The sequence below is a fragment of the Tachypleus tridentatus genome, chromosome 4 (genome assembly GCF_004210375.1).
Source record: "Tachypleus tridentatus isolate NWPU-2018 chromosome 4, ASM421037v1, whole genome shotgun sequence".
In the NCBI taxonomy this organism is placed as follows: domain Eukaryota; kingdom Metazoa; phylum Arthropoda; class Merostomata; order Xiphosura; family Limulidae; genus Tachypleus; species Tachypleus tridentatus.
The window spans coordinates 55,636,763-55,652,323 of record NC_134828.1 but is presented as its reverse complement, the minus strand read 5'-3'; the positions used below and the strand labels follow the sequence as shown (position 1 = coordinate 55,652,323).

The 15,561-nt window shown below is 30.5% G+C and overlaps 1 long non-coding RNA gene across 1 annotated transcript in view; it reads right to left on the bottom strand.

Annotated features, from left to right (window-relative positions):
• Nucleotides 1-15,325, bottom strand: part of LOC143248340 (uncharacterized) — a 248,582-nt gene extending 233,257 nt beyond the window's left edge. Inside the window, exon 1 of the long non-coding RNA XR_013026923.1 lies at nt 15,069-15,325. This is a non-coding gene — a long non-coding RNA (uncharacterized LOC143248340). The remainder of the gene's footprint in view (nt 1-15,068) is intronic.
• Nucleotides 15,326-15,561: the final 236 nt, after the last annotated feature.

Genomic DNA, 15,561 nt, shown 5'->3' with positions numbered 1-15,561 from the left:
TTAGAAAATTGTATGAATAAGACAAAATCTTTATTCTTACAAGCATAAAGAGTTGCTGAGGTGTTGCCCAAACTATAGTGTTCAGTACGTTATATTAAAACGATTTTGAGTACATGAATTGCAATTCGCATGTAAACCGTAGCCGATATAGAGTTTTGGTGGATATTCAAGTGTCAGAACTACCTACTTGATATTGTTTAGCAGTTCGTAGATAATGTGACCTCACAGAAAGTTGAGCCATTTTGGAGAAGACTTGTAACAGTCTTTTTGTATGCAAAATATTTATGCAGTAAGATCATAAAATTGTGTTCAAAATCATGTTTTAGAATTTCCAAGCCTGGACCTTTTTAGTATTAATGACTTTGAGGTGCAAAGGAATACTGGTCAATTAGGGGTAACAAGACCATCCAAAAGAAGAGACTAACAACAATTTGTATTCTAGCAAATAGCTCAATTTTGCTGCAGTTAATGAGCTATGTGGCAAGAGCTACCTGCATACCCAAGACAACTGTATGTAACATACTCAAGAAGAATCACTATCAGGAAATAAGAGCAACAGGCTGTAGATTGATCAAGACAATTCGTTCAGTCGCATAACTCGAACAACTGGAGGATGAAACAAATATTCATTCTAATCCGTGTAAAGACAAACTGTCTAATTCAGTATCTATGAAATACTGTGCAATCGAACTGTTCAACTGGAAGTTGGATAAACATCGTCCTCGTATGCTAGATGTATTATGGAAAACTTTGAAGGCAGTGTGGTGTGCTTTGGAAATGAGAACTTTACTGCAAAGACTTTATAAGTTAATTTTACAGCTGACCTATTGTCAAGATAAACGGTCGTTTATCAAACATAAAAACAGATTTCAGATTTTTGGGTTCAGATTTCGTAAGTATATTATTCGAAGATATATTAATTTTATTTATCCAAGATGAAGGATATCAATTCTTACAGACTGGAAAACTCCTTACATTCTTATATATATCATTACTAGGCCCAAATCTTAATTTGTAATGTCAAAATATGAGTTTAATTTCTTGTAATAACTTCCCTAAGACCATATTTAAGATTCCATCATAGTCACACAATCAGTAGGAGGAGGTCTGTATAAAAGACGATCAGGTGGTTATTGTTCTCTCCCAGTACATTTCATGAATCTGATAAAGCACTAGCGTATAACGGACGTGTTACTCATTATTGTTTCTTATAATTACATTTTATATATGAAGTACAGCAGTAGTGTAGAACAGACCCGTTGTTTGTTATTGTTTTTTTCTCGGAATTACATTTTATATATGAGACACAGCAGTAGCGTATAACAGACGTGTTACTCGGTATTGTGTGCTTTTTTTTTTCTTATAGCAAAGCCACAGCGGGATATCTGCTGAGTACACCCAGGGAAATCGAACCGCTGATTTTAGGGTTGTAAATCCGTAGACTTACCGCTGGACTAGCGGGAGACTACTCGTTACTGTTTCTTAGAATTACATTTTATATATGAGGCACAGCAGTAGTGTATAATAGACAAGTTAGTCGTTATTGCTTCTTAAAATTACCTTTTATATATGAGGTAAATACTTTTCCCAATACATTTCATTTATGAAATATATTTTGGAAATTTTCACGAAAGGTGCATCTATATTGCAATAAATTTAAAGGTTAGCTATTCTTTCAATTCATATGTTTAAAATACGTTAAAAATATTAGCTTTTTGTATCAAGGAAGTGTAACATTTAATTACATCTTTCTAATTTTAAAATAAAGAAATGTGTATTCATAGTGCTGTAAAACGATTTATGTATGTTAGGGAAGTATAACAGTAATCTAACGTCTTGAAAAATTAGGATTAGATATATATATATATGTGTGTGTGTGAGTTAACGTATTAATATTATTAATGTGCTATGTATCTTTACGTCACACATGAAAATAATTTGTGATCGGGCTAAGAGCGTTTTTGCTGCAAGTAGTTTTGATAAACCTTAAGGTGTGTACATACAAACAAGAAGTCTCTAGTTTATTGAAAATCAATACTCTTAAATACTGTTCAGTCGATACCACAAAGGAATATCTAACTGCAAAAATATTATTTGCTTAAAGAATTAATACCAGAGATCTTTGTCTTATATTACATTTATAATAAGGATCAATTCTCGTCAAAACAGGAAAGTACTCTTCAGTCGCTCGTCTTTATATTGTTATAGCTGGAACTTCTTTCGATAACAGAACAGATACTTTGAGCCAGTCTCGATCAATTCAAGAAGGTAATCTAATTTTATAAGTATTTACTAACCATATTACCTCTACATCTGGACTCATATGTTAGTAAAATCAGCAAATTCTAAAGAAAAACTTTAATTCCGTACCCGATATTTTAGCTCTTCAGGACTAACATGTTTAACGAAGCTTTTTTGTTGTTGTAAGCCTTTCGAATATTACTTTCAGAATTCAGTTTAGAACATATTAATCACCATTTTTCTTTGTGAAAATTACTTTCTTTATGTTCTACAATGTGAATTCCCTACTTCCGAATTTGTTTATCAAACAGGTCTCTATCTCACAATTATAACTTCCTTTAGTGCAACATATTTATAACTTTAGTTTTTTATGGGCCTAATGTATATGTCATCCAGGTTATTATGAGAAGTATGAATAACATGTTTAAATGAAAATAACTTATTACTAAAAATTCATCCACTCTGTGTTTGGACACATACATACATATTGATTACACTTTCATTTTATTTCATCGGAATGTTTTACTGTCCACATGAATAAATGAAATACATGTACTAAAATATTTCTAGTAAGGAGAAATTAATATGTATCCAGAGAATAACTTTTGAAAATAGGAGCCAGAAGACAGGTGTTTTTATGTTTGCTGAATCTCTAACAGACAAACATTTCAAATTAATGCGATGTCGAAACGTTTAATAGCATTATTACATTCAATGGGAGGAATACTTCATCATCAGAAGCCTCGTTCAGCTTTAATAGCATGCTAGAAAAGGAAAGTTTAGATCTATCATTATTACGCTAGAATATCAATGCGAAAGTTCAACTGTATAGAACTGGATACAAAGTTTCACAAAAATATGGAAAAAAGATTAGAGAACATTTTACAGCTTTTAAATGTGATAAAACTCGTATCACTACAAGTGACACGGTCTAACGGAGGTAATGGACAAACATAAAATACGCCACCGATTGAAAAAGCAAAGAAAAATGATACATTTTATGAATTAATCCAACACTTTCAGAATGAAATAACAATTGTATAGAGAATTGAAAGTAATTATGGGAATGTATGGCTGCAGGTGACATACATAGGGAAGCCACAAACAGTGAGTAATAAAACTGAATATCTTACTATAAACACTCCATGATAATTTTATTGCCTTGAAATTTTTATTTGTGCTATTGTAATTCCTGTACGCTGAATCTGCAAATGATATCCATTTCTCTCCATCACGTACAGAATTTTTAGTTGTACTTTTTATGTATTTTTTACACAGATGAATAATTTTCTTTGAAATTGTGTCAGATTTTGTTATGCTTAAAGTGTTGACAGTCACTGGCTATACAATAGCAACGTGAGCGTCTTGTCAATCACTCTAGAACTAAAACATAACAAACATAATAATAATAACTGTTTATTGTGGTAAATGGAATGATAACATGCTGTAAGTAAGAGTTTTTTTCTTTTTCTTCCCAATTTGTCAAAAGATCCTCACGTGATAGAAAAAAAAACGAATATTATATTACAAAATCTCCGTACCTAAATTAACGAAAATCCGTTATTAAAACAATAACACCTTTTACGATGTCTACTTTTGCAGGCCTGTGTTATCATTAGCGTTATTATTGTTGCATTGTCTGCCTGGTTTGATGAGAGTCAATCACAGTGCAGATTATTACCACGTTACCATTTAACCCTTGTTCTTAGAATGGTTATTTGATTTTACACCCAATTTATTCATTGTTTGTTATTTATTTACAAGGTTGTATGTATTTCACGCTTTACAGCTCAAACAATCAGCCCCGATTTTACTTTCTACGGGTTAAACACATAAAGAAGTCTTGCATATTTTGATCAAAAAATGTAAGTAAGAAAAGGTTAACGAATAAAAAAACTAAACACTAAATTATTTTATAATGTAACTATTTCTTTAGTGGCCATAAGAAATGTCATTTAATACCTTCATTAAGTTGGTGTCTTAAAAGTTATTATTAGACAGTGAATGAAAGAAGAAGAATAAAACAGTCATATTAAGTGGATTATTTTATGTATATTATATTTTTAACAATTCCTTATAAATAACCTTTCTGCTTGCCTGATACTACTTACATTACTTAAAGTATACGTAAAAGCTAAGAAATATTTTGATCTCTGATAGCTATTAGCGAGTTAAAGGTTTAATTTAACACTTTCTTGATAGTATTTATTAAAGCTCTTTAGTGGCACAGCGGTATGTCTGCGGACTTCAAACATTAGAAAGCGGGTTTCGATACTCGTGGAGGAACTTCATAGGTAGCCCATTTTGCAATTTTGTGTTTAATTACATCCGAAACAAATAGGGCGAGATGTTACGTAATGAATTGTTTTTTTTTTAATAATGAAAGCTCTTCAATAATATCAGTTAGTTTTATTTGATTTAACGATAGCAGCCTAGGCAATGAACATTACAGATCCAAGCCACCACTTCACTCCGTTTATAGGGCGTGTATTACAATCGCTTTGTCGAATGTTGTCGTCACCTTGCTAGTTCTCGTTGTCCTGCATGCCAGGTGGTTAGGACGCTCGACTCGTAATCTGAAGGTTGCAGGTTCGAATAACCGTTACATCAAACATGCTGGCCCGGCATGGCCAAGTGGTTAAGGCACTCGACTCTAATCCGAGGGTCGCAGATTTAAATTCCCGACACACCAAACATGTTAGCCCTTTCAACCGTGAAGTCTTTGTAATATTACAGTCAATCCCACTATTCGTTGTTAAAAGAGTAGCCCAAGAGTTGGCGGTGGGTGGTAATGACTAGCTGCCTTCCTTCTATTCTTACACTGCTAAATTAGGGATAGCTAGCGCAGATAGTCCTCGTGCAGCCTTGCGCGAAATTTAAATCAAACCAAATATGATTTCAGGCGTGAGCACGTTATATTATGACGGCCAATTCCACTTTTTCTTGATAAAAGAGTACCTCAACAGTTGGCGAAAGGGGATATCGATATCCCTGAAAATCCCACTTTAGGAAATTTTTCTTTCCTATGAAAACTAAATTCCTGCCAAAGCTTTTTGTGGTTGTTTTGTTTGTCAGTAATTTTATTGTGTATTTCGCAATTATTTATAGGTTCTACATCATTTTGGTGATTTTATTCAAATATGTAACTGTATTTAGTATAAAAGTAAATTGTTTTATTCCGTAATTTGTTACAATAAATCGGTTTGTAACTAGAAGATTATAAAAGTACAATACTTCATTTGTTATAAATTTATAGTGAAAATACTGTAATAGCGACTGTACTTTATTTTATATCGGTTTCTAGAAATAATATGTTTTAATCTTCTAGTAAAATGTTTGTAATAAAATTAATTCATTATTTGTATCTCAGGACAGCTGGTATGGGTATTAACACTTTTACTAATAAAACAGAGAACAACGTTTCACCTTCCTAGGTTATCTTCAGGTAAATCTTTATTAACCTTAAGATGACCTCAGAAGGTCAAAACGTCATCACGAAGTTCGTTATTTGTTATAGATTTCTTGTAAAATGACTCTAGTAATGACTGCACATTATAAGTTTCTAGTCAAATGAATAACGATTGTACACTATTATCTATAAGTTTCGAGAAAAATGACTGTAATAACGACTGTAAATTATTTGTTACAAGTTTCTAGTTAAACGGCCCTAATAACGACCATATATTATTTGCTATAGGTTTCTTGTAAAATTCCTAATAAAGACTATGCATTATTTGTTATAGGTTCTTATTAAAATTACTCTGATCACTGCTATATGTTATTCTTTATAGGTTTTTAGTAAACTTTCTCTAATAGCGGCTGTTCTTGCTTCATGTTGACATTTCTGGCTGATTGTTGAATTCCTAAAATGTTACTGTTTTTTCGTCAGATTTCTAAATTTTAAATTATTTTATAAAACGGTATTTGTTTCACTGAGTTGCTATGATAACTGCGTAGTTACTATTCTAAATCCAGTTGTTCCACTGAGTTGCTGATGACACTGTAGTTACTAATCTGAATTTAGACTTTCAAAATAAATAATAAGCCTATTGTTTTTATCAACAGCAAGTTAAATTTCGACATAATTATTTTCCAACTTTCCAAAGAAACATGTTACATATTAAGTTAAAAGTCAATTTATTTTTTCTAAAATCTATTTTGGGTTATTATTGGTCAGAACAATAATCGTTTTGTTTCACCACATTTAAAGACTTAAGTGAACATGTTTCGAATAATCATGGTAGACTTGAAGAAAAAAGAAATGTATTCGATAAAAAATATTAACTGAATGGTAGAACCACGGTAACAATCGTAAACAGTTTAAAGAACTTCGTAATTTCGCATGAAATATATGTAATTTCCACACGTTCATTTAATATTTTTACAACTGTTCATTATCTACTTCGTTTTCCTCCAATTGTATTTATTAGACTGCCTTACAATAGAGGCATCACATTTCAAAAAGAAGATTTTTCATGTTATAAATATTCTATGTACTTTCTATGTATTGAATAAGAATTCTAAGAATATTTCAATAACACATTTTCTTAGAGCCGTCTATAATATTCATAGTGTGACATCGTATTATAAAAAATATTATTCCATCCTTCGAATGTCTTGTTCTAAATAGTGAAATTATACATGAATCTTTGAATTATACCGTAAATAACAAATGGTTAATTACGTTTTTTTTTCAAATGCATCTTTTGAAAACTATAAAATTTGTTTAACTAACAACAAAATGAGAAAGTTTATGTTATAAAAATATGTATAACATAATGAAATATGAATCTTAAGCTAAAATTAGTAGGAGTTGTTTATTTTTTCGTCTTCATAATCTGAAAACAAAAAAACAAAAATAACAATTTTTCGTCTTTAAATCTGTAATATCTGTTGACATCTGATGCTACCTTAAAAGTAAAACTGTTTATACCTAACTTGTGGTAATGTAAAGTTAGGTAGCTCATTTTTGTTCACAATATTTCATTATAGAACATCTTTCGATGTTTTATTTAATATATGTATATTTTTACCAACTTTCTTTTAAATTATTTTAAAAGGCTTTGTTGGAGAAAGAGGATGTAGTTCATAATTTATTTTATGATATTAAAGTTAATAAACGATAAAACACGTTATTCGAGAGAGTGGACAAAAATCTAAACTCTCAAAACCTTTCCTGCTTCAATCTGCAGAGAAACCAGGTTAATTTTTCTAGTTTATCTTTGCTTTGTTCTCAATCACTTAGTATTCAAATAACACAATTTGTTTCTATACCAAATATATTATCAGCTCCTATTTCTTAAAACTGTTAAAGCATTACAAAGGGTTGCATGATCCCGAAAATAGGTATATAATGTTTTTTAGGAGAATAAAACAGCATAGACTTCTTTACAGCAAAACAGTCTTAATAAGTAAAGTAACTAAAACAAGTCTAATCACAAGAAGTGTACTAAGTGAATCATATATAATTTCAAGAAGTATAGCCAGTGAATCATGTGAAATCAAAAGAAGTAAAGCAAGAGCTTCCTGTCAAATTTCAAGAACTACAGTAGATAAATCATGACAAATCTGTATGTAGGTTGATCAATCATACAAGTTTCATATAAGGTTTAATTGAAATGACCAAGGGGAAGGCTATCTAAGTGTTTGGTAAAGAACTCTGTTTTGTTTCACAACAGTAACTTCATATGGTTTCCTTCTAATTAAACATTTATTTTGCTAACACTCAGCAGCTGTACATTGACATGGTACAAATCAGTTATAGCCTCTAATATTGGCTCATTGGTTCGTGAACAGTATACTGTTGTGTTTTTCTAGATTTAGTGCATTAGAGTTTGATGCTTGAGGCAATGTTTTTTAAAAGCAGTAAATGCTGTGTTAAAACATTTTTGTTGTTCGTTTTTTCTGTTTGTTTTATATATAATTTTAAAATATTTCTGTACTTACATTGCCAGGCAATGATAATTTTCATGCTCAATAATGGATGCATATCTCACATTTTCTAATATACATTTGTAATTAAAACAGGAATGATTATTTTATAATTTCGTATACAAATAGCAGACCGGTGTGCTAACATTTCGATCTATGTTTTCAAAAGTAATATTATTGTATTTCCGGCATTAGTCGATTAAAGCAGTATCTCTAAGTGCTTAATTCTTTAAGGTCGTATATCCTACTTAGAACATTCCATACAATATATTTTTGCATGATAAAGTACGATCCTCTTGTAAAAATAGTTAATGGTACTAAATAATAAAAAAATATCTTAGCTGTCTGTAGATGGCTACACAAAATTCCAAATTACTCTCGGCTTTAGACTTAGACGCACAGTCAAGACTTAAAGAAGTTATTTTTACTGAGCATCAAACACGAAATTTAACAAGGGAAAGTTCTATAAGAAGTGTCGTTGTTTCTATCTCTCAGTTATCAGAAACTGTTGAATTCTTCACATATCTAATGTCAAACTAAGTTAACATAAATGTCAGTGATTTTTCCCAGATCTAAATTGCTTAAATATCTCAAAGCTGGGTAAATAAGGACTCCACACAACTTTTCATTTTAAAGTTTGAAAAATGTCAAGTCGCTGGTTGACAAAACAAACTTTACTTATAAGGTACTGAAATACTTTTAAATTGGTACCAGATTATTCGAAAGGAAACTTTGACTGTAAAATGAATATTAGAATCAGTATAAAAGGTTGTCAATTTTCAAAACATATTTTTGTGTATTGTGAAGTTAATCCGGAGAAATAATTCACGAGTATAGGTATGAAAAAGAATACACAAGTAAAGAAAAACATTTAAAAGGAGGTGATTGTAAGGATGGCTAATATCAATATTTCAAGAACAATGCAAACAAATAGTAGAGATGGCATGTCCACCATACCTACAAAAATGTTTAATTCAGATTTCAATAGACACAAGAAAGTTGTATTTATAACCAAGTTCTAAAACCAATAAAGTTCCAACTGCAATATTTATTTTTTATCTGTTATTGGATGGTAACTCCTCTTTCAACCTGGCCTTAAGCTTTTTAAAAGAACATCAAATTTCTGTCAGAACTTTAACTTCAAGTTGTAATAATAGCGACGTTTACACGAGAAGTACGACTTCTTTAAATTATTACTTTTTATTAATAATACTATAAAAACGGTTACTTTGTTTGAAACTATGTCACCTCAGTGAAACTGGTTGACGTAATTGTTTTGGGTTCTGAGATATTATAGTTATAGTAAAGAGGCAGAAGAAAGAAGAACAAGGCATTCAAAATTTTTGCTATAACATTTAAAGACATTCCCAGAACATGTGACTCATTCTTCACATAGATATTGTTAGTGAAGGAAACAATCTATAGTATTGTAAAGTTCTGATAACCTATTCATAAAATATTTAAAATATCAAATCGATAAACAGCATGAGCCATTTCTACATAGACAGTGCTACCACCTGCCTGACCAATATTTATCTTGTGCGTATTTGTTTTTTCGTTCATTCATTTCTGGGTGGCGTGAGTTTTCTAATATATTTTTTATATGTTTTCACTGTTTAACAGTCATCTGTAATCTTATAGCTTCATTTAACGTATTTTATGATATGTGTATATAGAACATTTATAAACATATAATTAGGTGTGTAGTATAAGTTTGCACTTTGCTTGTTGGTTCTTTGCTGCTTATCTCTTATAATTAGCCTTAACAACAAACTGAATAAGTGAGCAAAAATAAAATAAATGATATCCACAAATGTTTGATGTTCAGTCATACAATGTTTTACACATATTGAAGCAGAGGTTAGCTGCGAGTTATTCTATAGGAAAAAGCTAAAGAAGAGTTAATTTTGTTTAAAAAAAGGGGCTCCGAAACCAAAATAGTATAAGTTGACGCATTGCCAAATCCTTTATTGTAACAAAACAAATCTACCAATAGATTCATCTAAAGCACCATAATCAGAAAGTTTCGAACCATCTCTAAAGTAAGTTGAATGGACATAATAGTTAATTACTTCTGAACTAAAGGAAGCTACCGATGTAAATATTGAAATGCATACATACATTATTTAAGTTACCTTTTTAAAAGTTTTTCCTGCTGTTGCACAAAAGGCAAAAAAACAAACAAACTTATCCTTAAAAACTCCAGTAAAGTGCATCTTATGAAGCACATAAGTTATATAACTTCGCACAAATAACGCTTCACGTTTCATTTCAAACATTATCATGTAATGAAATGTATTCTTAACCACAATCATCTATTTCACTTATACAAAATAAAGTTTTAACTCGTTGAGAAACTTTTGTAAATTGGTAGATATGATATCTATTCCTCTTACCAAAACTAATTCTCCTTCTTAGTGGCTCAACGTTAAATTTACAGGGTTTTGACTCTAAAAAATGGATTTCAATGCCCTTAATGACCAAAGAACAGATATCACTTTGATTAGTTTTGCACTTGATCACAACCAAACCATTTGCGGCTAGTTATTTCTGCACACTTTCTGGAGTAACATCTTATTCTGAGTTGTCTTCAGACGCCCTCTTTTAACATAACTAATCTATCGAACCCACTATTATATCTTTGAATACTAGTTCACAGAATAAACACTAATCCATATCATTTGAAAATTACTTTATCTTGTGAATTTCTTTAATGCTATATAACAAATGTTACATTATACATCCGATGCATTTCTGAACCATTTATTAGATTAGACAATTATCTTTAAATACCGTAACGTTTATAAAACACATTTAAACTGAATACCTAGTTTGTCCAAATCATATTAATATGCTTTACATTGCATTTGCTGTTTTCAAGAAACATTAATCAGGCACGCCTATAAATATACCTCTTCAGTTTAACGTCAAAAGCCCAATAATTATATAATACGATTTTTTTTTCATAGATGATGGTTAACGAAATGCAGATTTCTTTGAAGTATTAAGAAAAAACTTTTGTTTAAGTAACTTAAGCAAGAACATTGTAATATATTATTTTATTAAAATGTTTATTTCAAAAAACATTTTCACTACAAACTGTCCTTTCCATTCATCATCTAAATAACTATGTTTTTCACATTAACAAAAATTCTAACTGTTCTGAAGTATCTATTTACTGTAATGCAGTTTCCTTATATGGCCACTACTATCATACATTTAGCTCTCTTAAGATTATTTATAACATGCATGAAGTAAGTCTATTAATTCGGCAGAGTAAGAGATAAGCCTTACCTGGCCTAGTATTTCGTCATGTAGCTATTGACTGTTTGTGTCAAGTATGTTTATAAATCCGTCTGAGAAGTAAAACAGGTTTAGAGAGCAAACGAAGTTTACCTATTTGGTATTACCTGCATTATTATTTCGTGTTGTAAATAGTAAGTTATTTTTCTCTGCCTGTGATTTATGTTAAAGCCAATGAATAAACAAAACATGTTAGAGAAAATCTGACTGAAGTGTTTAAGATTGTAAAAGAAATTGAAGATATTGATGCATCAATATCTTTTAAACTTAAAAGCGAGAATTATAAAACTAGGGAACACAAATGTAGATTTAGGCAAGATAGAAGCCGTCTTCATCTAGAACAGTTTCATTTTTTTCAAATAGAGTGGTCGACCTATGTAATTTAAGTGAGTTTAAAAGAAAACTTGATAGGTATATGAGTAATAAGGGTTGGCTTTAATTGTTTTTAAATTTATTAAATAGTTGAGTTTGGCTTAGATGATGGGACAGCCGAGATGGATCAATAGATCCTTCGTTGTCCCTAAACATTATGCTATGTTACATGTTAATGTAATATACTCAATCCTATGTGCTATCAGAATGGCTGAAACAAGTATTTTCTGCTTGCAGTTATATTTACGTGGTGTACAGTTCATGTTTTATAATTTTGAAACTAATTTCTCTTAATAGTATACATAACTAAAATGTTTAGAGACTATCTAATAATTACGTTTGATAACATTCAAATAAATCCCTTTACAACTTCTACTAGCTAACATTAAGCCTCACAATATCGAGTATCTATCTCTACAGCTGCTTTAGTGCAGTTTAACCGAATAAAGAAGTAAGTTACTGTTATAGTCTGTTAACTACGAAACCTGTAGACAGTCCTTAAATTGGATGTTCAACCAAACTACATTTAATTTCTCAAATCTTCAACAATTTCATTTATCGTTACACTTTAAATAAGTCTAGTCAAACTGAATTTATTGTTGTGTTAATATCAAAAGTAGCATTTATCTCTTATGTAAAAAAAGAATCTGCATTTGTTTTAAGTTAATTTTGAAATGTAATAAGTGTCGTGTTTTTTTCTTTTATAAAACATTATTCTAAGAGGAGATATGTGTAAAAACATAAATGTATATAAATACATGTCTAATAATATATATTATATATGTACATGATCTCTAACCATAAAATTTTAAGTCACAAATGGCCATAGACAATTTTTTCTTCAGTTTTGAATTTCATTAGTTAGTTTCATCTCAACTGGTCAGCATTACAAACCTGATAACGTTGAACCAGGGGTTCTAAAAAAAAAAGATACCTAAAAGATAGTAGAATATTGGCCAGGCATGGCCAGGTGGTTAAGGCACTCGACTCGTAATCCGAGGATGACGGGTTCGAATCTCCGTCGCACCAAACATGCTCGTCCTCTCAGACGTGTAGGCGTTATAATGTGGCGAGCAAACCCACTATTCGTTGTTAAAAAAGTAGCCCAAGAGTTGGTGGTGGGTGGTGATGACTAACTGCCTTCCCTCTAGTCTTACACTGCTAAATTAGGAACGGCTAGCGCAGACAGCCCACGAGTAACTTTACGCGAAATTCAAAAGCAAAGCAAAAAGCAATACTAGAATATTATGTACGAACATAGTTCTGATATTGCACTGCTAAAGATTAAATATCCAGTGAATAATTATCTTCATAGATTTAATACACTTTTTTTAAATATGGTAAGCTATATTAATTAGACATACAAATATTTACGTATATTTATAAATCAGCATGTGTGAATTACGTTTGATTTTATTCCAAGTAATAAAACAACATAAATAAAAACCAAAATATCCCAACATTCTTACTACAGTTTCTCTTATTATTTTTTTTGTGTGTTTGTGGAAACTAAATTTTTTTTTTATACATGATTTTACAAGAAATTTATTTATGGCTATTTAAGTATACGTCTAAAGAATTTGGAGTAAACCCATAAAAACGTAACCAAATACATTTACATTCATATAGCCAACTAGATAGTATGCAATTAATGTATATGTTAGTAATCTAATTTGTTGGCGAACCCTGTTTTAAAGGGCAACGTTTCTTTAAATATTCAATAAGACATATATAAAATCAATTATCAGATTTTATTTTTGTTTTAAAATCCATTTGTACACAAAACAGTAACACAAGGTAATTTAAAACACTTTTTAAAGTTTATGTAGTTGAAGCTAAAGTAAATTTTTTGACTGTGTAATTTAATTGACAAATTAAACAAATAAACCTGCTGAATCAATAATAAAATCTTGTCCCCAAGGAAATTTTCTTCTACGTTTGTCGACAACCTTTGTTGAACAACAAGTTAAATTGAGTTTGTTCTTAAAGCTTTTATCTAATAGTTGATTTTGCAAGGCACGGAGAACACATATGTCTCCAAAACTTTGTATTTTTATTTGTTATTACTATCGCGCTTTGCCAAATGCGTTTGACAAGAAGATAACTAAAGGACAATACTTTATTAAAACACAAATTCAATACAGATTTTACACTCCGAAGAAAGAACTGATAATTTCAAACAGTTCAAGAGAAAAAGGGTTTCCATTCACAGAATATATTTTGCTATTCTAATGATCTTCAGGATAAAAATAAAATTTTTATTTCATAACTAAATTTCTCTTCTTACTAAGGAAATAGATTTATTAAATTTCATTGTCGCTGGGGATATACTCTTAAGTTCAATGTGTTTTTTTTTCTTTCTAAATATTTAAAATATCAATAAATATGAAATCTTGAGGTCGCTCTTTTATAAATATTAATCGAACAGAAAAGATAAGAAATGATATCAAGTTTTTATTTTACTTTCAAAGACAATAATTAAAGTATCAATTTACAATATATTATGAGCTCTTATAATTAATGGTTGTTGCCAGTTAATGAGTTTTATGTTATGACTAACAATGCGTTTTATATATATATATATATTAAGCCTACCATTAAAGCATGCACATCAGCAGCACTGAAATTAAGCTTTTACCTACATACGTGCCAATTTACCTGTCTCAACACCACGTGTTACCATGGTAATTAATTACTTTTAGCAACCACGAATAGGCTTTCAACGAAATTGACCTATGTTATTCTAGTGATGTGACTTCGGTTAAGCACGTACTCTGTGCCTAACTGGTCATACGATAGGAAATTTTTTTTAATGTTTTGTCATGACATTTTATATTGGAAAACTTTACCTGCTGGAAGATTATTACCTGAAAAGTCCTTTTTTCCTAAAAAAATTAAAATTAGTTACAATATTCCTATATAATTTTTTAATGTATGTAACAGTAGGTTAATTTATAATAAGGTTACTATTAATAAGCATTCTCTACTCAAACATTGAGTTGCGTGGTAGTTCCGGCAGTCATGTTATGCAACAACGATTGACTTTCTATACAATAGAAAGAGATTTGATATGTTATGAATATTGGCGCACCTAAATTACACAAGCCAAAAGCACCGTTTTGATTTCAATGTACAGTCTGAAACAACTTTAGGTTCAATGTGAAAAAAATATCCATTATATAATAAGAGGCATTAACCGCCGAATTAAAAACATAACGTACCTCTCCTTTTCTTTCTGCCACGTTTTCCATCAAATACACTGACTTTAGAAATACCATATCTACATGGCACGACATCCAAACTTCCACGACACTTCCCTTCTCTGTCAACAGCAAAATCAGCTGGTGGTGCAGTTCGTATAGTTTAAATTACATTCATGTTTTAAAAATATGAATTTGCAGAAAGTGTTCGCAGAAAATGAAAAAATAAAAACAGAATGTGAAGGGAAAGATCAAACTTGCAACGTTGTGTATGCTACACTGTGACTTTAAACACGAGGCTATGTATAGAATGCCTACAACGTTCGAATTTCTAAATCTAGACCTCACCAGCTGTGTAACGTGACTTTTTTTGGAGATAAAACTGAAACTCAGGCTCTTCCGAAAAAAGAGTTATAAACCAATGATGCAGAACTTACAGTTCAAATAGTAGTAGATGCACTACTTGTAATAAAAAAAGAAGTGATATGTATCCCAAAAGAGTTAGCTTGTTTAT